This window comes from Lepidochelys kempii, chromosome 6 (genome assembly GCF_965140285.1).
Source record: "Lepidochelys kempii isolate rLepKem1 chromosome 6, rLepKem1.hap1, whole genome shotgun sequence".
In the NCBI taxonomy this organism is placed as follows: domain Eukaryota; kingdom Metazoa; phylum Chordata; order Testudines; family Cheloniidae; genus Lepidochelys; species Lepidochelys kempii.
This window is the reverse complement of record NC_136385.1, coordinates 114,470,285-114,494,804: the sequence shown is the minus strand read 5'-3', so window position 1 is coordinate 114,494,804 and position 24,520 is coordinate 114,470,285. Positions and strand designations below refer to the sequence as shown.

At 40.0% G+C, this 24,520-nt stretch overlaps 1 long non-coding RNA gene across 2 annotated transcripts; it reads left to right on the top strand.

The window, feature by feature from the left end:
- The first annotated feature begins 880 nt into the window (after positions 1 to 880).
- On the top strand, positions 881 to 19,083 carry LOC140913419 (uncharacterized). Of its 2 annotated transcripts, XR_012159581.2 has the most exons (3): positions 881 to 3,955; positions 4,284 to 4,351; positions 18,831 to 19,083. It is a non-coding gene; the product is annotated as an uncharacterized LOC140913419 (long non-coding RNA). The 2 variants fall into 2 exon arrangements; XR_012159582.2 differs by lacking the exon at positions 4,284 to 4,351.
- Positions 19,084 to 24,520: the final 5,437 nt, after the last annotated feature.

Below are 24,520 nucleotides of genomic sequence, written 5' to 3'. Positions count from 1 at the left end.
AGACCTTAAAGGGAACCTTCAGTTTTTGTTACAGTTCTCTCTATTACTCTGATATCATTGTCAGAGTGTTTACAACCCTGGTAACGTAGCAGTACATCTGTAAAATGCTCCACTTTTCATTGATATTTTTCCCTTTGTGTAATAAATTAAGTTAATCTCTGCCACAGAACAGTAGTGGAGTTCAGGAGCGTAACTTTTTAAATAAGAGTTCTAAAAGATGTATTCAATGGGCTTAACCATTTTATAGAGGGTTTTTAATCTAACCAGGTAGACCTTAAGTTTAACTAGGTTACCATTTTTAGCTATCAACAAACTAGTTCATTTTAACTTACTGATTCCATATTAAACTTTTACAAAAAAAAAAAAGATTTTTAAGTATATCATTGCTTGTGGCTATTTTAAAGTCATAATTTTCTTATTTCTCTTCTGCTAATATAATTGTTCTATTTCAGTTCTGACTGCAAAGATAGACAATTTACTTGCTCCAAATTGAGTCAATTTTGTACATAAAGATATGTTATCTAACCTTACAGTTAAAATGAAAATACCTCCCATTGCACTGTACGGCAATAACTATTTACCCCACATAAAGATATCCTGAGTTTAGAGGTAACTTTTTCCCCTGTGAAATCATATTTAACCAATAAAATTGATGATGTAAATGTTAAAATATTAGGCTACACTTGTAGATATGAAGAATTTTCAAATACTTTGACATATTGATTCATCTAATTTTTGGATATTCATAGCTGTGGATACTTAACTGTATCTGTCCTGAATTTCAGACTTCTAACTTATATTACTTTAATTTTTGAACAATCTAAATTGTGTTTTTGTTTCAGAATCCTCTGTTCCTGGCCATCATTAAATGGCTCTTCACTGGGTATGCATTCCATGACCTGTCATCTCTGCTATAAATGAAGCAAGCTACCATCGTAGGGAAGTTAGTTGGACCGCATAAGCATTGTACAGTCCTATAACTGTATATAGTCCACTGTACTGCATAGGAGGAATAAATGTGTTGAGCAAGAAGTATTCTGGAGTGTATTTTAATACTCTAACTTAAATTTAAGAACATTGTTAATATCTTTTTGCTCTGTACAGTTTCATAAGAACTTTCATGTTACCACAAACTGGATCAAAAGAGCACATCGAAGTAAATACTATGTTGCTAAACTAAATATATTGTAGTAGAACAGGTCGGAACTTAAAAACAAACATTTTAGTTGAATTTTTTACTTTTTTTTTGTCAAAATATCTCAGTGTATTCAACATTTTCCATGTGTGAATTTTTATTGCTACTGTGAAACCTCTGATTGGTCAGCTTAGTTGTATGGCGGGATTTTTTTCAAAGCTTAGATGCAATTTTTCTTTTAAAAATCAATTTTTAAATTTAAAAAAATATTTTTGATAATTCTGCAGAAAAATTAGACACCAAAAGCAGTACTGTTACAAAAATGTCACAGAAAATGCCTCTGAAATTTCTGCATAATTTCCACCCTTTTTTTGCCTCTATTCAAAAGATAACTTAGACATTAACTTGTAGTGACACAGTTCTGTTCAGAATAGAGAACATTTAATAGAACTAGTGGATTATCACGGTTCAGATGTTCATCCCCTTTGTTATAGGAGCAATTGCAAGATGCTACACTGAACAGGCTTATAAAATTAATAATTGTTTCCGTTAGAGAATAGTACTTAATGGTATTATCAAATAAGAAAATCTTCTTTTTCAAGGTGTACCCTGCATTATTCTCGCTTGTGGGCATTATAGGAGTTGGAAATTTTTAGAAAAGTGATGCCCACTAGGTGCCACAGGGATTTCATCTCACAGCACTGAGCATTTGGGACATGTTAGATAAGGCAGGTGTACCCCTGACTGCCCCTGTTCTTTTTGTTGAACCTCCGAGTCTGAGGGGGTGACTTTCAAAGGAACAGAGAGCAACTAGTTGCCTATCTCCCATTGGTAATTAATGCAAACTGGGCAGCCAACTGCCACTTATGCCTCTGAAAATCAGCTCTGCATTACCTCAGAATTCTGAGGAAAATAAGATGATGAGCTGTTAGTGTCAAATATATGCATTGCTCATCTTTGTGTTCATTGTCTCTGCAAACAAGATATATTTTATTTGGATACAAATTTGAATATCTACAAGCATTGTAGATGCAATACGCATTTAACTGACTTCTAACATTTTCCCCTCTTCCAACAAAATTATGTTTGTTAAAAGTAGCCATGTGTTATACATATTACATGGGATGGAACACTAGTAGCATTTGAGGGCAATCCAGTATCTTGGTGACTGACTTACTCAAAGTAAAAAGTAATATATTTTATTTGAATAAAAGCTTGGCTATATTAGAGGGGACTGTCAGGACCTAAATTATACAGTGACTTTCTGAGAAGATATATACTCAGCACATACACATCGAATATTAAATCTGTGGCATTACTGGTACTGCAGCTTACAAGCAACATTTCAGTCTCTTACATGTAGCATTCTGTTTAAGCACTGGAAGTAGGCATTACTGATCTAATAAAAGGCTTAAGTCATGAGTATGTTCTGATTGCATTTTAGCTGGTTCAAGGTATTTCAGTGGACTTAAACAGAGTACTACTTTTTCATTTGCTTTGCTTTGCTCTGCTCTGCCTATACTACCCATAAGGATTTTGATTAATGTAACCTCTGAAAATGTATGTGGGTTGGGTAAGTGGTGCTGCAACTGTCTCCCTTTAGTAACTGGCCCCAGCAAATGCAACAGCTTGTTACCTATTCACGGTTAAAGGAGTTTTTCATTTATTCAAAAATCATCTTCTTAATATTGAAAGTTCCAGGTTCATTTCCCTCTGATAACCATGACATCTCCATATGTGATACATATTTACTGTGATAACTTTGCATTTGAATAATTAGAGCTTGATAAATTCACTCACTAAGGCACATGAGAAACTTTGCCTGGAAAGTGTGGTGACCTAAATAATCTGTTTTTGCAGAATTTAAAGTTGTGTTTTTCTTCTAAAAACAAAACAAACAACAACCCTGCAACCTTAGCCCTCATGATTATAAAGATACATTCATTTCACTTTTGGACGGTTAAGTCAATTTGGTGTCATAGCTGAGTCTGCAGGCTGCTCCACTGCTATTTCTGGTAGTTTTGCCAAGCATTAGCAACTGAAATTAACACAACTTTACTAAAAGAAAAGGAGTACTTGTAGCACCTTAGAGACTAACCAATTTATTTGAGCATAAGCTTTCGTGAGCTACAGCTCACTTCATCGGATGCATACTGTGGAAAGTGTAGAAGATCTTTTTATATACACACAAAGCATGAAAAAATACCTCCTCCCACCCCACTCTCCTGCTGGTAATAGCTTATCTAAAGTGATCACTCTCCTTACAATGTGTATGATAATCAAGGTGGGCCATTTCCAGCACAAATCCAGGTTCTCTCACACACACACCCCCCACACACACAAACACACTCTCCTGCTGGTAATAGCTTCTCTAAAGTGACCACTCTCCTTACAATGTGTTTGATAATCAAGGTGGGCCATTTTGAGCACAAATCCAGGGTTTAACAAGAACGTCGGGGGGGGGGGGTAGGAAAAAGCAAGGGGAGATAGGCTTGAATAGAGACTGGGAGTGGCTAAGTCATTATGCAAGGTAACCTAAGTTAATTCTATCCAATTTGCAAATGAATTCCAATTCAACAGTTTCTCGCTGGAGTCTGGATTTGAAGTTTTTTTTGTTGAAAAATTGCAACTTTCATGTCTGTAATTGCGTGACCAGAGAGATTGAAGTGTTCTCCGACTGGTTTATGAATGTTATAAATCTTGACATCTGATTTGTGTCCATTTATTCTTTTACATAGAGACTGTCCAGTTTGACCAGTGTACATCGCAGAGGGGCATTGCTGGCACATGATGGCATATATCACATTGGTGGATGTGCAGGTGAATGAGCCTCTGATACTGTGGCTGATGTTATTAGGCCCTGTGATGGTGTCCCCTGAATAGATATGTGGGCACAGTTGGCAACGGGCTTTGTTGCAAGGATAGGTTCCTGGGTTAGTGGTTCTGTTGTGTGGTATGTGGTTGTTGGTGAGTATTTGCTTCAGGTTGGGGGGCTCTCCGTAGGCAAGGACTGGCCTGTCTCCCAAGATTTGTGAGAGTGTTGGGTCATCCTTCAGGATAGGTTGTAGATCCTTAATAATGCGTTGGAGGGGTTTTAGTTGGGGGCTGAAGGTGACGGCTAATGGCGTTCTGTTATTTTCTTTGTTAGGCCTGTCCTGTAGTAGGTGACTTCTGGGAACTCTTTTGGCTCTATCAGTCTGTTTCTTCACTTCTCAGGTGGGTACTGTAGTTGTAAGAATGCTTGATAGAGATCTTGTAGGTGTCTGTCTCTGTCTGACGGGTTGGAGCAAATGCGGTTGTATCGCAGAGCTTGGCTGTAGACAATGGATCGTGTGGTGTGGTCAGGGTGAAAACTGGAGGCATGTAGGTAGGAATAGCGGTCAGTAGGTTTCCAGTATAGGGTGGTGTTTATGTGACCATTGTTTATTAGCACTGTAGTGTCCAGGAAGTGGATCTCTTGTGTGGACTGGACCAGGCTGAGGTTGATGGTGGGATGGAAATTGTTGAAATCATGGTGGAATTCCTCAAAGGCTTCTTTTCCATGGGTCCAGATGATGAAGATGTCATCAGTATAGCACAAGTAGGGTAGGGGCGTTAGGGGACGAGAGCTGAGGAAGCGTTGTTTGAAGTCCGCCATAAAAATGTTGGCATACTGTGGGGCCATGCGGGTACCCAAAGCAGTGCCGCTGAGTTGAAGGTATACATTGTCCCCAAATGTAAAATAGTTATGGGTAAGGACAAAGTCACAAAGTTCAGCCACCAGGTTAGCCGTGACATTATCGGGGATAGTGTTCTTGACGGCTTGTAGTCCATCTTTGTGTGGAATGTTGGTGTAGAGGGCTTCTACATCCATAGTGGCCAGGATGGTGTTGTCAGGAAGATCACCGATGGATTGTAGTTTCCTCAGGAAGTCAGTGGTGTCTCGAAGGTAGCTGGGAGTGCTGGTAGCGTAGGGCCTGAGGAGGGAGTCTACATAGCCAGACAATCCTGCTGTCAGGGTGCCAATGCCTGAGATGATGGGGCGACCAGGATTTCCAGGTTTATGGATCTTGGGTAATAGATAGAATATCCCAGGTCGGGACTGGGAGTGGCTAAGTAATTATGCAAGGTAACCTATTTCCCCTTGTTTTTTCCTCCTCCCCCCCCCCCCCCCCCCCGACGTTCTTGTTAAACCCTGGATTTGTGCTGGAAATGGCCCACCTTGATTATCATACACATTGTAAGGAGAGTGATCACTTTAGACAAGCTATTACCAGCAGGAGAGTGGGGTGGGAGGAGGTATTTTTTCATGCTTTGTGTGTATATAAAAAGATCTACACTTTCCACAGTATGCATCCAATGAAGTGAGCTGTAGCTCACGAAAGCTTATGCTCAAATCAATTGGTTAGTCTCTAAGGTGCCACAAGTACTCCTTTTCTTTTTGCGAATACAGACTAACATGGCTGTTACTCTGAAACCTGTCACAACTTTACTGCTGCTGTTCTGTCCTCTGGGAAGCAGCAAAAGTGACAAAAATCACTATCTGTTGAAACTGGGGGAGGAGGGAGGAGATGATCTTCTGGTCGGTCACCTCAGGCAGAGCAGGGATTTGAGCCTAGGTCCCCCATGTGCCAGCTGCATGTCCTGACTACTATGTTTTTTCAGCTATTGTGGGATGGAACTCTACTGCAGGAGCTGTTCTACTTTGTATAAATTATTCATTGGGCCAGAGAAACAGATTCTATAACCCATTGGCTGGATCTGAAGGTAGGTTCAGATCCCTGTCCAAAGCAGTCAGAGCAAGGGCTTGAACCTGGGTCTCCCACGCCCAGGTTCAGTGTCAAAACAAATATTTTGAAAATTCTCATGGGATGGGAAAACTGTTTCCCACTTGCTTCCAATAAGTAGTAGACAGGCAGTTGTGGCTACTAGGGGATGGGCTACCTAAGCAGCTGAAGAGGCTTAGGTGCCTTATTCCAGGACAGCTGGAAGATGCCAACTTTAGGAAGCTGCCTCTCTGTGCACTACGCCTCTGTCATCTCCCTTCCCCTTTCTGCTGCATTTCACTCCTGACTTGTTTAGGTGGCTCCCTTCTCAGCTTGCTGGCTTCTGAGAATCTCTTCCTCTCCCTATGCATTATACTAGAAGCCCGAGTACCTAATTTAGGCCTGAAGATTTCACTATGAGCATGCTACCTCGGGGTAATGCATTGCAGTGCTGAGCAGACCAGTGACTAGGTACCTCTGAGGACCTGGATCTCCACTCTACAGGCCGTCAGCTCCCACTTCCTTCACCCCATCTCCCATTCAGGCGTATCAAGCTCTGCTGGGGGAGAAGGTAGCAGCAGAAGTGTTGTAAAGAGTGCAGGTTGGTTCCATACTCACTCTCCTGCTGTAGAGGGACTGGGGTTGAGTTGCCGCAAGAGCTGTGCTAGCACCTAGGCTCCTAAACTAGCTTTAGCAACAAGCCTTACGTCTGCGTCTTCCTAGCTGAGGACTGGTGCCATTTGTAAGGGTGTGCCTCAGAAAAAGAGGCTGCAGGATCCCGCTATCTCCTCCTGGGTGACCTAAAGCTTCTCTCTCCAGCTGTAACACTTCCTGGTCAGGGAAGGGTCTTCAATCCCCTCTTCACCTTCTGGAGTGCTGCTGCTGGAGGGGTGGGTAGGAGGCAGACGGCAAGCCTGAAGTAATATTCCTGCAATCCAGGGTCCTTCCCTCCACTTACCAGACTGGCCAGTAACCTCTAACTCAGACATCCAGTAAATCTTTCAAGTCTTGTCTGTAATGCCTTTCAGCTGAGACTCAAAGATTCTATAAATGTTAATGTAGCATTGTGTAATACCCCCCAAAAGTACTGCCCTCTTTGAAAGATGGGGAAACTGTCTACATGGCTTTTGTAAAGGGAAATCATGCCATAAATGATTGCTTATTGGAGCAGCTAGTCCTGGAACCCGAAAGGGGAGAGGCAATGCTTGATTTAGTACAAAGTGAAGCACAGGATCTGGTCCAAGAGGTGAATATAGCTGAACTTCTTGGAAATAGCAATTATAATTAAATTTAACACCTTTATAAGGGGGAAATATCAAAGAAGCCTACCATAGTAGCATTTAACTTCACAAAAATGAGGAAGCTAGTTAAACAGGAATTAAAAGAAATAGTGTCAAAAGTGAAATGCCTAAAAGCTCCATGGAAACTTTTTAAAAACCACCATAATAGAAGCTCAAATTAAATGTATACCCTAAATTAAAAAAACATAATAATAGGACCACAAAAGCGTGAACATACCTAAACAACAAAATAAAAGAAGCAGTTAAAGGCACAAAGATATCCTTTAAAAATTGGAAGTCATAACTGACTGAGGAAAATAGAAAGGAGCATGAACTCTGGCAAATCACATGTATAAATGTAATTAGGCAGGCCAAAGAAGAGTTTTAAGAACAACTAACGAGACTCAAACTAACAGCAAAAAATGTTTTAAGTACATCATAAGCAGGAAGCCAACCAAACAATCCGTGGGGCCACTGGATGATCAGGATGCTAAAGCAGCACTCAAGGAAGATTAGGCCATTACAGAGAAGCTAAATTCATTTTTTTCGTTGGTCTTCAATGCAGAGGATCATAGAATCATAGAATATCAGGGTTGGAAGGGACTCCAGAAGGTCATCTAGTTCAACCCCCTGCTTGAAGCAGGACCAATTCTCAGTTAAATCATCCCAGCCAGGGCTTTGTCAAGCCTGACCTTAAAAACCTCTAAGGAAGGAGATTCTACCACCTCCCTAGGTAACACATTCCAGTGTTTCACCACCCTCTTAGTGAAAAAGTTTTTCCTAATATCCAATCTAAACCTCCCCCACTGCAACTTGAGACCATTACTCCTCGTTCTGTCATCTGCTACCATTGAGAACAGTCTAGAGCCATCCTCTTTGGAACCCCCTTTCAGGTAGTTGAAAGCAGCTATCAAATCCCCCCTCATTCTTCTCTTCTGCAGGCTAAACAATCCCAGCTCCCTCAGCCTCTCCTCATAACTCATGTGTTCTAGACCCCTAATCATTTTTGTTGCCCTTCGCTGGACTCTCTCCAATTTATCCACATCCTTCTTGTAGTGTGGGGCCCAAAACTGGACACAGTACTCCAGATGAGGCCTCACCAATGTCGAATAGAGGGGAACGATCACGTCCCTCGCTCTGCTCGCTATGCCCCTACTTATACATCCCAAAATGCCATTGGCCTTCTTGGCAACAAGGGCACACTGCTGACTCATATCCAGCTTCTCGTCCACTGTCACCCCTAGGTCCTTTTCCGCAGAACTGCTGCCTAGCCATTCGGTTCCTAGTCTGTAGCTGTGCATTGGGTTCTTCCGTCCTAAGTGCAGGACTCTGCACTTATCCTTATTGAACCTCATCAGATTTCTTTTGGCCCAATCCTCCAATTTGTCTAGGTCCTTCTGTATCCTATCCCTCCCCTCCAGCGTATCTACCACTCCTCCCAGTTTAGTATCATCCGCAAATTTGCTGAGAGTGCAATCCACACCATCCTCCAGATCATTTATGAAGATACTGAACAAAACCAGCCCCAGGACCGACCCTTGGGGCACTCCACTTGATACCAGCTGCCAACTAGACATGGAGCCATTGATCACTATCAATGGATGTAAGGGAGAATCCCACACCTGAGCTATTCTTTTTAGGTGACACATCTGAGAAGCTGTCCCAGGTTGAGGTGTCAATAGAGGAGGTTTGGGGAGAAATGTATATATTAAGCCGTAATAAATCACCACGACCAGATGGTATTCACCCAAGCGTTCTGAAAGAACTCAAATATGAAATTGCGGAACTACTAACTGGTATGTAACAAGGGTTCCAGAGCCAATCCTGCCGATTATGGGTAATAACACTTAACTTCAGTACCAGGCAAATTGGTTGAAATTATATTAAAGAACAGAATTATCAGATAGATGAATACGATTTGTTGGAAAGAGTCAACATCGGTTTTGCAAAGCGAAATCATGCCTCACCCGTCTACTAAATTATTTAGGGGGGGCAACAAACGGGTGAAGAAGGGTGAGCCAGTGGATGTAGTGTACTTGGACTTTCAGAAAGCCTTTGACAAGGACCCTCACCAAAGGCTCTTAAGCAAAGTATGCAGTCATAAGGAAGAAGAAGGAAGGTCTGCTCATGGATCAGTAACTGATTAAAGGACAGGAAATGAAGGGTAGGAATAAATGGTCATTTTTCACAATGGAGAGAGGTAAATAGTGGTGTTCCCCAGGGATCTGTACTGGGACCAGACCTGTTCAACATATTTATAAATTATCTGGAAAAAGGGTAAACAGGTGAGAAAGTTTGCAGACTACATAAAATTACTGAGGATAGTTAAGTCTAAAGCAGACTGCTAGGAATTACAAAGGGATCTCACAAAAGGGGGGGGACTAGGCAACAAAATGGAAGATGAAATTCAATGTTGATAAATGCAAAGTAATAAAGCAAACATGATCCCAACTATACATATAAAATGATGGGGTCTAAATCAGTGACTCTCAACTTTTCAGACTACTGTATCTCTTTCAGGAGTCTGATTTGTCTTGTGTACCCCAAGTTTCATGTCACTTAAAAACTACTTGCTTACAAAATCAGACATAGACACAAAAGCGTCACAGTGTACTATTACTGAAAAATTGCTTACTTTCTCATTTTTCCATATAATTATAAAATAAATCAATTGAAATATACCTATTGTACTTACATTTGAGCATATAGTATATAGAGCAGTATAAACAAGTCATTGTATGAAATTTTACTTTGTATTCACTTCGCTGGTGCTTTTTATGTAGCCTGTTGTAAAACTAGGCAAATATCTAGATGAGCTGACGTACCCCCTGGAAGACCACTGCATGCCCCCAGGGCTACATGTACCCTGATTGATAACTACTGATCTAAATTAGCTGTTACCATTCAAGAAAGAGATTGTGGAATCATTGTGGCTAGTTGCCTGATAACATGTGCTCAATGAGCAGTAGCAATGTAACAAAAAAGTAACAATGTTAGGAACCATTAGGTAAAGGATAAATAATAAGACAGTAAATATGATAATGCCACTATATAAACCCATGGTGTGTACACACCTTGAATATTGTGTACAGTTCTGGTTGCCCCATCTCAAAAAAGGTATATTAACATTGGAAAAGATACAGAGAAGGGCAACCAAAATTATTAGGGGTATGAAAAAGCCTCCATATGAGGAGAGATTAAAAAGACTGGTATTGTTCAACTTGGAAAAGAGGCGACTAAGGGAGGATATGATAGAGGTCTGTAAAACGATGAATGGTGTGAAGAACATGCATAAGGAAGTGTTATTTACCTCTTCACATAACACAAGAACCAGGGGTCATTGAATGAAATTAATAGGCAGCAGGTTTAAAATAAACAAGGAAGTACTTCTTCACACAACACACATTCAACCAGTGGAACTCATTGCCAGCAGATGTTGTGAAGGCCAAAACTATAACTGGGAACAAAAAATAATTGGATAGGTTCATGGAGGATAGCTTCATCAATGGCTATTAGCTAAGAAGGTCGGGGATGCAACCACATGCTTTGGGTGCCCCTAGCCTCTGACTGCCAGAAACTGGGAGTGAGCAATGGGGTGAATCACTCAAAAATTGCCCTGTTCTGTTCATTCCCTTTGAAGCACTTGTCATTGGCCACTATCAGAAGACACAGTATGGGCTAGATGGAACATTGGTCTGACCCAGTATGGCCATGCTTATGAGCCAAAGAAACATTAGTCATGGGACCAACCTATGTAAGCTCCCTATAAATAACTAGCAATCTATGAAAAATGCCAGATGAACTTTCTTGTGTGTGTGTGCGGGGAGGATGAAGAAAATTGCAGGAAATGATCTAAACATACTAAAACAGTTTAATGAGCCTCTTTTTTGTGTGTATATATATGAATCATGACAGTAAACTGCTGATTAGATTAGGCTAGAAGTATACACTACTACACATGGTCACATTTTTGGTGTAATTTCATTTTTGTCTCTAAGGAAGGGAAACTATCAGGTGCCTGTCAGACAGAGGAGATTATGTATGATCTCATATCACCAGGTGGCTGAAATGAAGCTAAAAAAATATGAGGAAATCAACATGTGGAATCTCTATTGTTCCAGTCACGGAAATCTGTAAATCTACTAGGAAGGAAAGAGTAGTAAGATTGGAGATCCTCTTCTAAGCACTGAATATGTTGACTAAGAATTTGGCAGGTAAAAGAATAGCAAGAAATTGCAAGTTAATCCTTGTGTAGAAAACTTTTCATACCCTCGTGTTAGAGCTCTCAGCAATCAGTAGAAAGGAAAAAAGTGGTCTAGAGCAGGCAGTGTGGTTTTATAGTTTGAAAAGAGAACTCAGAACTAGAAATTCCTGGATTCTAATCCTTATTCTGCTGCAGATTTATTGTGCTACTTTAGGCAAGTCACTTAAGAGCAGTGTCTTCCTTCCCCCAACATATTTAAAATGAACTGACCACCATGGTGATGATGATTTGGAAACTTCAGTAAAGCTAAGTCATTTATTAGATATGGAAAATAAACATGTAATTTATTAGATATACAAGTTTCAATTGAACTAAAGGAATAGGTCAGCTAATTCTGAGATCCACAACCCCATTGTGGTAATCTCTATTAAAAATATTCATCTAACTGCTGTACTCTGTCTGTTTTTCCTTTCTTGTCATCTTTGGTTTACCAGCTGTGTGTTTGCATTTCCAATAGATGCTGTGTTTTTTCCTATAAGGGAAAAACACAACTGTTAATTAAAACAGTAATGGGGAAGCTAATGTAGTGTGTTAATATTTACAGCCTTAGAAATTTGGTTTCCTATCCACCCATTCCTTGTGTAAAGGGTCATTTAAGGTCCATCTTCCTTCAAGGCCCTATCCAACCTTACTTCAGTACAAGGCTATGTTTACACTGAAATGCTTCTGTTGACCTAGCACTGTCTACACGGGGACTTAGGTTGGCTTAACTACATCGCTCAGAGATGTGGATTTTTCACATCCTGAGCAATGTAGCTGGATCAATCTAATTTTCTAGTGTAGACTAGCCTTAATTCTCTATTTTCCTCTCTTTCTGCTGCCCTCTTCACCCCAATCAACATAACTGATGCTCCCTTTGTGAATTTCTCTCATTCTTGCCTTGAGGCCTTATTCTGGACCTCCCTATAGACCAGAACTCCCCTCTCTTGCTCTGGCTGACTTCCACCTTCTTCCTCCATCCTGAAATCAAACTTCCTCAAAAACCTATAAATCCTAGTCCATCTTCACCTCCTTCATTTACTGAAAACAATGTGCACGTAAACAAAACTGAAAACTGTAACCCTTGGAACTAGCAAGATGTGCTTAATGTCACCATTTAATCATATTGTTTTTCACTATTTTCCTCCTGTGTTGCCTGCTTACTAAACCATAAGCTCTCCAGGTGAAGGTCATTGTCTTTGTAGCTATTTATAAAGCACCTACCATGGTTGGAGCTTAATACATAAGAGATGGAATCCAAATATGGCAGCAGTACAATTGTGATGGGAATCAGGATATGAAAAGTAAAGTATTAATGGATAAATGAGGGAATTAATTTTGGGCCTTATCCAATTAAATGGCTCTCACTGACTTCAGCTGGCATCAAATCAGATCCTTTATCCTCGGAGACAACCTCGTTTTCTTAATTTGTAGGCTGCCTACCATATAAACTGTGGGATTAGGTTAAAAGAACCAAAGCTGTATTGAATGGAAAACTTAAATTTCATATCTGCAAGAAAAGATGTACAGATGAATATATACATGTATAATTGAACATTAGTTCTTCCTAGTACCTGCCAAGTTATGTATATATTCAGAGTTCTTTCTCTCCTATAATGACTGGTACTGTTGCCAACACTCAAACCAGTACAAAGAATGCAGCACCCTGCGCTGTTCAGAGGTCAGGAATGTCATCATGGGCTGCACCAAACACACAGAACTTTCCCTCCTTTATAATCTCTCGGTGGTATTAAATCTAGTGTGTAACAGCACAATTGTTTCTGTGTTTCAGACACTGGACTATAATCCAACCAAATTAATTAGGCCAAAGGACCAGGCCCACAACAAAGGAGATGGTTTCTCTTAATAAACAATTATGCTAATACTCAGTACATGCAGAAAGGCCATGACACCTCTTTGAGGTATTTAGGATTAAAAAGGAAAGTTTACGGAAGTGTGGCAGTGGTTCTTTCTTCCTCTTAGCATATGCACAACATGCCTCAGGTGGCACATGACCAGGATTCATCACCAAATTTGGTCCACTAGTTGGATCATTATCTTCCCTGGCCTGGGCTGGGTACTGATGGGGAGTGCGATGTAAACTGTTTAATACACTGTTTATGTCAGTACAAGTGCCTGTTGCTACTAGAAAGAATCTGTTAAACCTGAATAACATTGAGCAGGCAGAAAATAGAAATAACATCCATTAGTAGTTTTTAATCATGGTCACCTTGGGGATTTCATGTTACTGTTGTGACAGACCCAGACCAGTGGGATACAGGAGTCTGGATGAAGGCAAATATATTGGCCACTGGATGAACAGTTTTCTGTTCCCTGAGTGACCAGAGCAGGGGTTGCCCTAGAGCAATCAGGAACCTGCCAGAACCAATTAAGACAGGCAAGCTAATAAAGACACCAGGAGCCAATTAAGAACTTTCTAGATTCAATTATGGCAGGCAGGCTCATCAGGACACCTGGTTTAAAAAGGAGCTCCCATCAGTTAATAAGGGGGGTGTGCCAGGAGTAGGAAGTGAGAAGGTATGCTGCTGGAGGAGTGAAGAGTTTAAGTGTGATCAGGCTTCAGGATGAAGCTCTTGCAGTGAGGATAAAGAAGGTGCTGGGGGGAGGGCAATGGGGAAGTAGCCCAGGGAGTTGTAGCTGTCATGCAGCTGATACAGGGAACATTGTGGATAGCTGCTATCCACAGGGCCCTGGGCTGGAACCTGGTGTAGAGGGTGGGCCTTGGTTCCCCCCCCTTCCCCCAACTCCTGATTGGACACAGCAGGAGTTGAAGCTGGTCTTTGAGAAACACCAGAAGGGAAGGCCTAAACTGGAAAGGGATATGACCTGTCCCCGACCCACTAGGTGGGACACAGAGACTGCGGGGATTGTTCTCTGTTTCCTGCATGCTGGCCAGTGATGAGGTTAGCTGAGTGGGCGGCAGGTTTGAGCCACTAGTAAGAGTGGCCAAACTGAGGTCTGCCATGAATCTCTGAGGCAAGCAAATCCGCCAATAAGCACAGGACCCACTGAGGCAGAGGAGGAACTTTGTCACACTGTGCATTTAACTATTCTGCTTCTCAAATGGATGTGCTCTTCAGCTGTTTAACATCCATATCATTGTAGTGGTTCAACCATATCATAATACAGAAAATAGCTGGAGTTCCCGCACAGCTAACAAGTTATGCTATGGGAAATAATACTGGTGATTCTGTAGGTGGCACTATTCCCTCTGGGCTCGCACATAACCAATATCCCTGCACGGTATTGTACGGCTAGAACTGCTTGTCTTTCTCATGAGACGTAAAACCAAGTTCCTGACCTGTGAGACTTGCTGCAGAAGCTGTATAGTTAACATCGGCATACTGGGTGAATTCTGTTTGGGATAATTACATTCTGCCCATGTGCCTTCTTCATGCAGTGTCAATTGGATATAGTAGCCTTCATTTCATGTTCTAAACTGTTGTGTATAGTGTTTTGTGCTAATGCTAAAAGAGTTGCTGCAAGTAAGAGGTGAATTCTTGAATATAGGTAGAAATCCTGTGGCATATTTCAGGATGGAAAACACTATATAAACAATAGACTAAATGACGAGTACAGACAAATCCTGCTATGTACTATAGAATTATTGGGGGAGGAACAAGTAACAAGCTAGATTAGAATATGACTGGGTATTGGGTGCATGCCCAAGAATATCAAGCAAGATAACAATAAACCTGTATCTGAAATATTTCTACTTTAATAAAGATAGCTCTGTATCTTGAGGACATCTGAAGTATTCTAAAACAATTATACAATATGCTGTTTATGGATGGGTTCTGCTTGTGATGCCTATTACCTATAATACTACCATATAATTTAGTTTATTGCACCCAAAATATCCTTATTAAATCTCTCCAGTAGTTTGAGATTAGAAATAGTTTTCTTATATTACTCTAGCAGCAAAATTGTATTTCACAGTATTGCCTACAATATGGCTTGACAAATGGTCTCCTAGCCTCCTTTTTTTAACTTCAAGATCTCCTGTTTAGATAAACTGGAGAGATTTAAAGTAAACAGTGCATTCCATTCAGTAACTCAATTGAGAACTGGAGGCACATCCATTTTAATAAAGGATTCTGCTCTATTTCAATAAAAATTGGAATGTAAACATTCTTTTCAGCAAATTTCTGAAGTTAAATCTTGCTGTATAATACAACAAGAAAAGGAGTCTATCCAAAAAAAAGGTACCCGTTCTAGTTAGTACTATCCAGTCACCTCTCCTTTCCAACACAGACTACTCCTTCAGTTACTCACCCTTGGGCCCAAAGAGACGTAAATGGAAAGTGAGAAAATAATTGTATGGAACTTTCAAAAGCTGATTGGAGGGCGGAGAAAGAAGATCCACATTACTTTGATTTGTGTTGCAGTTTCACACCCCTTCCCGTATCATGTAGGAATAATGTTCTTGGCATTGGAAGATGCACACAATAAATGGACTTTAGGGGGAAATCCAATGTTTCATATAGTAGTCCTTTTACTAGTTTTTATCAGACTTGTCCGCATTATATCATATGGGGTACCCTCTTGGAAGAAATCAGCTTAAAAATTGATTCTGTAATTCAGTCTGCAGATGCATTTTCCAAAGTTCTTCAGTCATTCTTATGGCTTTTTGCTGAACCCTCTCCATTTTTCCAGTAATGGTTTCACCAATGCCACAGGCAGGGGTAATTAACCTTCCTATCGCTACTTGATATTCCCATTTATACATCTGAGGATCATATTAGACATTTTGACTATAGCATCACACCACAAATAAAGCCTGCTCTATAGAAATATAGATATGAAATATAGGATGATGCACTAATTACCACCAGTTTCAGAGTAACAGCTGTGTTAGTCTGTATTCGCAAAAAGAAAAGGAGTACTTGTGGCACCTTAGAGACTAACCAATTTATTTGAGCATAAGCTTTCGTAAGCTACAGCTCACTTCATTGAATGCATACTGTGGAAAGTGTAGAAGATCTTTTATACACACAAAGCATGAAAAAATACCTCCCCCCATCCCAATCTCCTGCTGGCAATAGCTTATCTAAAGTGATCACTCTCCTTACAATGACAGGTTTCAGAGTAACAGCCGTGTTAGTCTGTATTCGCAAAAAGAAAAGGAGGACTTGTGGCACCTTAGAGACTAACCAATTTATTAGAGCATAAGCTTTCGTGAGCTACAGCTCACTTCTTCAGATGCATCTGAAGAAGTGAGCTGTAGCTCACGAAAGCTTATGCTCTAATAAATTGGTTAGTCTCTAAGGTGCCACAAGTCCTCCTTTTCTTTCTCCTTACAATGAGTATGATAATCAAGGTGGGCCATTTCCAGCACAAATCCAGGGTTTAACAAGAACGTTTGAGGGGGAGGGGGTAGGAAAAAACAAGGGGAAATAGGTTACCTTGCATAATGACTTAGCCACTCCCAGTCTCTATTCAAGCCTAAGTTACTTGTATCCAATTTGCAAATGAATAGAAACGGTTGAATTGGAATTCATTTGCAAATTGGATACAATTAACTTAGCCACTCCCAGTCTCTATTCAAGCCTAAGTTATTATGCAAGGTAACAAGGTAACCTATTTCCCCTTGTTTTTTCCTCCCCCCCCCCCCCCCCCCACGTTCTTGTTAAACCCTGGATTTGTGCTGGAAATGGCCCACCTTGATTATCATGCACATTGTAAGGAGAGTGATCACTTTAGATAAGCTCTTGCCAGCAGGAGAGTGGGGTGGGGGGAGGTATTTTTTCATGCTTTATGTGTATAAAAGATCTTCTACACAGTATGCATCCGATGAAGTGAGCTGTAGCTCACGAAAGCTTATGCTCAAATCAATTGGTTAGTCTCTAAGGTGCCACAAGTACTCTTTTTCTAATCACCACCAGTAACTTGCAGCTCTCATTAATGTTTGAACAGTTTCAGTATTTTCAGTTCTTCTATATGGAGTACCATTCTTTATATGATTTATACAAATAATAATGAGACAATCCTCAAACAACCCTAAGTTAGAAACCCTGAATATTTTTATTTGTATTATGGAAGGGATGTTATGGTAATAGACAGGCATTGCAGATACCTTTACAAAAAATTAAAGTCAGTTTTCTGCTGGTTAGATAATCCTACCATTGCTGCTCTTTTATCCGAATTCACCATTTAGAATTAAACACTTTTCTGCATTCTGTGTTCTAGAGACTGAGATTCCTAGTGAGTTGGGTAGCTAAATATAAGAAGCACCCATGCCCTTTCTCACACTTCTCACTTCAGCATTCTCTTGTCAGTCACACAAAGCTCTGAAAAGTGATCACTCAGGCTTTTAAAATACATGTCACAAACGTGTTTCTGTCTTATAGAGCTACAGGTTACATGTAGCCTTAACTTGCGTCAAATCTTTATGGCATTTTATATAAACAACAGGAGACACTATTGTATTGTTTCTTTTTCAAAGATACATCTCTTTCACTTGCATACTACTTTGTAAAAGACTGATTTATGTCTCTTATAGTGCATTCCTAATTATATGGAGCTTTTATATAACTGGAGTTTGGAAAGAAAGTATAAACAACATAGTAGCATAAATGCAAGTGTAATGCCGACAGACCCCCCCTCGTCGGCGGGTGAGATCAACATAGTAGCATAAATGCAAGTGTAATGCCGACAGACCCCTGTCGTCGGCGGGTGGGGCCTTCTGGAGCTTAGTGCATGAACCTCTATTGCATGAGCTAAAAGCCAAATGCTTGTTAGCTAAGGCTTTAGAGCAAACTCATTAATTTCTCTCTAAGTGGTCTTGGTGCCACTAGATGGGACAGAACACCACACCCAGAAGGTGTGTGGGTTACAAAAGGAGCACTCATTTTAATTGATGTATAATCTCTTCTTTCTCCCACTATATACATATTCTTCCACTCTTCTATGTGTGTGTCTCTCCCTTCCTACCTCTTCTGTTTATAACCTTGTCTCACTTTGAAAGTCAATTTGGATTAAGATAGGATGTGAATTTAAAGCACAGTAGCTATTCCAGAATGACTCCATGTGTAGACAAGCCCGCATCCAGCATTAATTATCAGGAAGGAAAACAGTTGTTTGTGAACTTCAGATGAATAAAATAGGACGTCCCCTCTTAAATTAAGGGTTGATGCTGGGTGTCTATAAAAAAGTGGTAGATTTAGCTACAATTTGTTAGCAGTATGTCGAAAGAACTCATATGAATACTGTAGGATTTTATTCGAGACCTTTGAGAAAATGTATGTATCTGAAGCAGTTGGAAACAGTAAAGGGGAGTAGAGAAGTACCTGACTTCCCTGATAGATGTTTGAGTTCATTGAAAACAACCCTATGACTTGTTACATCAAATGCAACAATAGATCAAATACTAAAAAGAAAACCTTATTTTTTGTTTCTGAAATAAGGGAAAAGAATGTACCCCACACAAAATGGTACCTTGGGAAGAACAGAACTAAATGTCAATGAATGGATTGTCCTCTAAATCTCTCCTCTACCCCACATCTTCAGCTAATATTCCACAGCTAATGCTTAGCTATGCTTGTATGCTCCCTCTGCTACTCTCATGATTACAACTGAAGAAAAGAAAACCCAAGACATTAATGTGACAGCTGACATGGTTATATGCCTAAATATGTAAAAATAAAAAACCTCTCCTTTCTTGTTTTTGTCTTCTCCAGTCTTTCTGATGTGTTTACTTGTTGCATCATTCTAAATTACAGTGGAGCAGAACTGGATTTTTTTATGTATGGGGAACCCCCCCACACACACACACAATGGCATTTAATCTTTAGTACAAGCTGACACGTTCATACCAAGCAGCTACTGCATAAAAGAGCAATGTGACCATCAGTCTAAGGATCCTAGAAGACTGCATATCACCAGATCCACACTCAACCCAGCAGATTCTCTACTGCTTACGTGCACATTTGCAGCATTGTGTGCATAGGATTAACCCTACAACTGATGTTATTGTTAATAGAAATGGCATCTCTAATCCACTATGCACAGGGCTGAAAATGTGACGTCAGGCATTCAAACCTCTAGTGAGAATATGCAGCAATAATGCATACAAATCATATGGCTTCATTCCTGCTCTGACACTTATTTTCAGAATTTAACATTGACTGAGTTATATACTGTGTAAACTTTAGAATATCAGCCAGCTGTTTCTGTAATATAAAGTAAGACTTTTCTCCTGTTCATTTATTGCAGAGATTGTGTACAGAATGAACAATTGAATGTTCCCATTTTACATGATTTATGATTTATCTCCCTTTGAGCTAGTTTGCTGGTGATCCAAATATATACTCTGTTTATGAATTTGAGCAGTTCAGCACATGATTATTGACCAGTACATAGTCTTGTCATTTTTGCAGTCTCTGAAATTCAGCTTGATTCTGTGTGAGATTACTGGGACTATCATAGAAGAAAGGGTTTGTTTTAATTTGTCTAACATACAGACTCTTGTGTGCAAAGTATTGTCTAAAATTATTTCACAATTGCTGCTGTGCAACTTTCCTGGAGATTCATAGTCTTCCTTTGTTGACATCATCTGTTACAGTACACTGCACCTGCAACAGACTGCTTAACAAGGTTATTATTACCTACATGACTCAGTTGTTATAATTGCTTACCTACTTGTGGCCAATTTTCACAGCATTACAATAAGAGAAAGAAATGTGACTTTCCAGAGGAAAATACTTCATATTAAGTGAGACGTACATGTGGTTCTTTAGAAGGGATGCACAAAAAAACTTTACACAAAATAAAGGCTTACAACAAATAGCTTTCCAGACCCAATTTTTGGGGAGTGTGGTTGGTCTGTTAATGTCTGAACTCTGTGAATGTTCCTTCACAAGGAGAGGAACAATCACTGTTTAAAGGACTAGCAAGTGAGCAGAGACAAAATGGTAAATTACCAGGAAAAGGAAACCCTCCATTTCCCTTCAAAACCAGCAGCCACATTTTAGGCCCTTTTTCACACCAGATACATTTTATAAGCAGTTTGTTAATGACTATGCCTGGTATAGTATATGGCATAATCTGGAAAAAAGTGTTCTCATAAATTAATCCTTTAAAGCTGTTTTACTTAATAATAAAGGGAAGAAACAGCAATGTTTATGCTAACAATACTAGCCAGCACCAGGCGGAAAAGTTAGAAACACTGATTCCCAGTTCTTCCATATCTAGTCTAGTGAAAGCCTATGATAGCTCTCGATGTAAGAAAACCCTGCCTGCACCTTTATAAATAAACAGCAACCTACCCATACAGCACTATACATGCCATGAAATAAGACATTTGTGCAAGTGTTAGTTTTGTCTCACTGAAGCTATAAATTTGTTCCTGCCAGCATCCAGAAGCCAGGCTTTCTTTAGTCCCAGAATCAAACGAATGATGCTTTAGTTAGCAGAAGTAAATAAAAAATCAGGCTTCTGGCAACTTAGTTGGAAGAGTCAGCTCTTCCACCAGCTTACTTGGGCAAAATAGCAGGATGGATAAAAATTATTTTTCCAAACAAAATAATGTATTAAATTTAAATACATTTTTCTTTTAAACAATAACCTGTTTAAAATTAAATTTGAAATAACATATATAAAGGCCTAAATTTATTATAATTAAAATAGTTTGAATAAATATAAAATGCATAGATAATGAGCCCTCCTTACATTTTAATAAGTTAAAGCATGCTGCTTTTTAATTCAAATCCCTGATCCAATGACTATTCAAACATTTATAAACAGTGGAACAGCTTCAACAGAAGAGATTGAGCCAGTCCTACATCACAAGATCCTTTAGCCCAGTAGCTAGGTCACTCTCTTGTGATGTGGGAAAGCCATATTCAAATCCCTTCTCCACATCAGGTAAAGGGGGGGGGAACTGAATCAAGCTTTCATGTTAGCTAGCAGTGGCAGAGAATATTTTGTTCATTTGAACTGGTTCATTCGAAGCTGAGAAACCAATTGGTTGGGAGTTGAAAAAGCAGGAAAGTTTGTTTTCCTCTTCCAATCTATGAATAAAAACCAGGTAGGAGAGCATGAGATCTACTAATTCTAAAAACTTGAAGGAGATGGGGCCAGATTTTCAAAGATAATTAAGATATTTGAAATCAATGGGAGTTAGGTTCAGAACCTAATTAGGTGCTTTTAAAAATCCCACAAGGCTCCTAAGGACATCTTTAAGTGCCTAAATACTTCTGAAAATCTGGCCCATGGTGACCAGAAACTACCCATTAATTCACCAACTACAGATAATGTGTCCTTATTTTTAAATGCAAAACATATTTTGAGAAACTTACTTTTTCTCTTTCCATGTCCAGTATATTTAAGATTATTTTATGTAAAAAAAATAAAATGTAAAATGCTGTTTTCATGCATTTTTAATTTTAATTCCAATTTCCATTCAAATGCAGTTTGACACAAATTGAGTGAATCATCATGTAAATATATCACTCACTTTCTAAAATAAAAATGGAAAAATTAAGAATCTGAATAAATATTAAGATATATAATTGCTTAAATAAGTGTGTGTGTGTCTATGTAGATATAGAAAAAAATTCTGGTTAGCAAAAAATACCAAATTTAGTTTAAGGGCTATATTTAAAACTTTTATTTTCAACAACCAGTTACACCAACCAATGAGAACAAACCTTTCTTCAGGAAAATAATTGAAAAGTACACATAGAAAACAAGATTAAAATCAATTATTTAAATCAATTCACCATGGAAATAGGCTATCAACTCTCACAGAAAAAGGTGTTGCCCAAGTTTCTTCTTTTCCTTTGGTTTATATCCTCCACCCATTGGAAAATAGAAGTCCTAGCCCTTGCATCAAGGAACTCAAGTTTTATAATAAACAATACTACGCAGACAGATTTCTTGGAAAGTAATGGGAAAACAATTACTAAAAAAAACAAACCCTAACACCTACTTTTGTTAGTGAGACAAGGTGGGCAACGTAATATAATCTATTGGACCAACTTCTGTTCATGAGAGAGGCAAACTTTCAAGCTTATGCAGAGCTCTTCTTCAGGGTGTTGATGACAGACTAAATGGAAGACTATTTTGCATTCTACTAAAATGTAATCCAGTGGTTCCCAAACTTGTTCTGCTGCTTGTGCAGGGAAAGCCCCTCGTGGGCTGGGGCCGGTTTGTTTACCTGCCGTGTCCACAGGTTCAGCCGATCGCAGCTCCCAGTGGCCGTGGTTCACTGCTCCAGGCAAATGGAAGCTGCTGGAAGCGGCACGGGCTGAGGGACGTAGAAAATGGCTCAAGAGAATACAACCCAAAGCACGGCAAACTTTAAACAGCAAAATTATAGCCACAGCACAAATCTTATTTAAAACAGACGTAAATTAAACCTGCAAAAAGTCTGATTTAGATTTCAGTGCATTTCTGTAGCTAGCAATAATTAATTGCCTTTTCTGGTTATTAATTTAGTGTGAGTGTATCCATCTCGTGAAACCTCTTGTTTCAGCAGTTCTAGCAAGAATAATATTTTTTTGCACTGAGAAAGGAAGAGGAACAGAACTTCCTTTAGTTGTGGGGCTAGATGTGAAAACAGAAACTACAATCACACAAAAATCAAGCAGTTTTCCACATAAACACAGTCCCTTCTTTTCTAGCAATGCACCTGGAAACAAAGAGGCTAGGATTCTCCATCTCTGCCCTCATTACTGCCTACGTCCCCTCCCACATCCTACTCTCTACCCTAACTATTCTCATGACTCACTCATGACTTTGTGACTTATTTCATACAACCTCACATACTTTGGGCAACCACACACACAATGCAGCCAAGCTATGTATGTAGGACCTGAACCACTAAGGGCCTTAGACACTGCACCGCTTCACATCACACCACCTAATTTTTAGGGGCCTAGAAACTCTCAGGAGCAACGTTGTGACTCACAAAGCAAAGTAAGGCACATAGGTTTCCTATACAATGAATGGGGAGAGAGAAGAGCCGAAGCATATGATCCACACAAGCCAATATGCTCGACAGGGAGTTGCCAAAACTAGCCAATGGGAGATGCCAACAACAATAGGTGTGTGTGGTAAGCCTCACAAATCTCTCAGAGACAGGCACTTATCTCTGCTAGTGATCCATGAACAGGAACCAGCCACCTGAAGTCAGGGGGGCTTAAATGCCCTATGCCACGTGTGAACATGAGTTTGGCACCTGTCTTGCTGCACACAAAACAGCTGGAGGTGATGGTGCCAATGCCCACCTTATAACTTTTAGCACAGTATTTAAATAACTCTTGGGAGGTGGGAAACCCCAGTTCAATTCCCCCCTCTGTCAGAGGGGGAGGGAAAAAAACTGATACTTCTATGCCAATGCACAATGCAAAATTTACACAGAATAAATGTTTCCTGCAGAATTTTATTTTTTCCCACAGCATTTGTGATTTCCTCCCAACACTCCTATCTGCACCTGGCATGGATGGCTGGGGCTCCCACAGACAGCAGGAGCCTCAGCCAAGCAGGACTGACTGCAGAGCCCGAGGCACGTGGGGCTATCAGCAGGACCCCCAGCCGCCTGGGGCTGACAGCAGAAGTGTGATTATGTTGTATTTTGACAAATAAAATATGCAGAATTTTAAAATATTGTGCACAGAATTTTTAATTTTTTGGCACAGAAGTCCCCAGGAGTAATTTGAATAGGGTCTCCTATCTCTCAGGAGAGCTCTCTAATCACTAAGCTCTGGGATATTCTGATCTGGGGCTCCCTCAATCTCTCCTGATGAAACTGTTCACTGGGGCTAAATAACGAAAGAACAATTGGAGAAGGGGGACTGGCTGAAGGGTCTCCCACCTCCCATGTAGGAACCCCAACCACTGAACTACAGAGTAATTCTTGCACTTGTTCTCTCTCTGGCCCCATAGCTATTTAAATATTTATCCAGAGAGAAACAGTTTAAAGAGGAGAGACTGAGGGAACCCTCTACTACCTCCAGCTCAGTGGTTAAAGCACCCTCCTGAAAGGTGTGGGAGACCCCTATTCAAATCCTTCTTCCTCCTCTCAGAGAGAGGTGAAAATTGAACCTGGGTCACCCACATCCCCAGTAAGTGCACTAACCAGGAGGCCAGAACT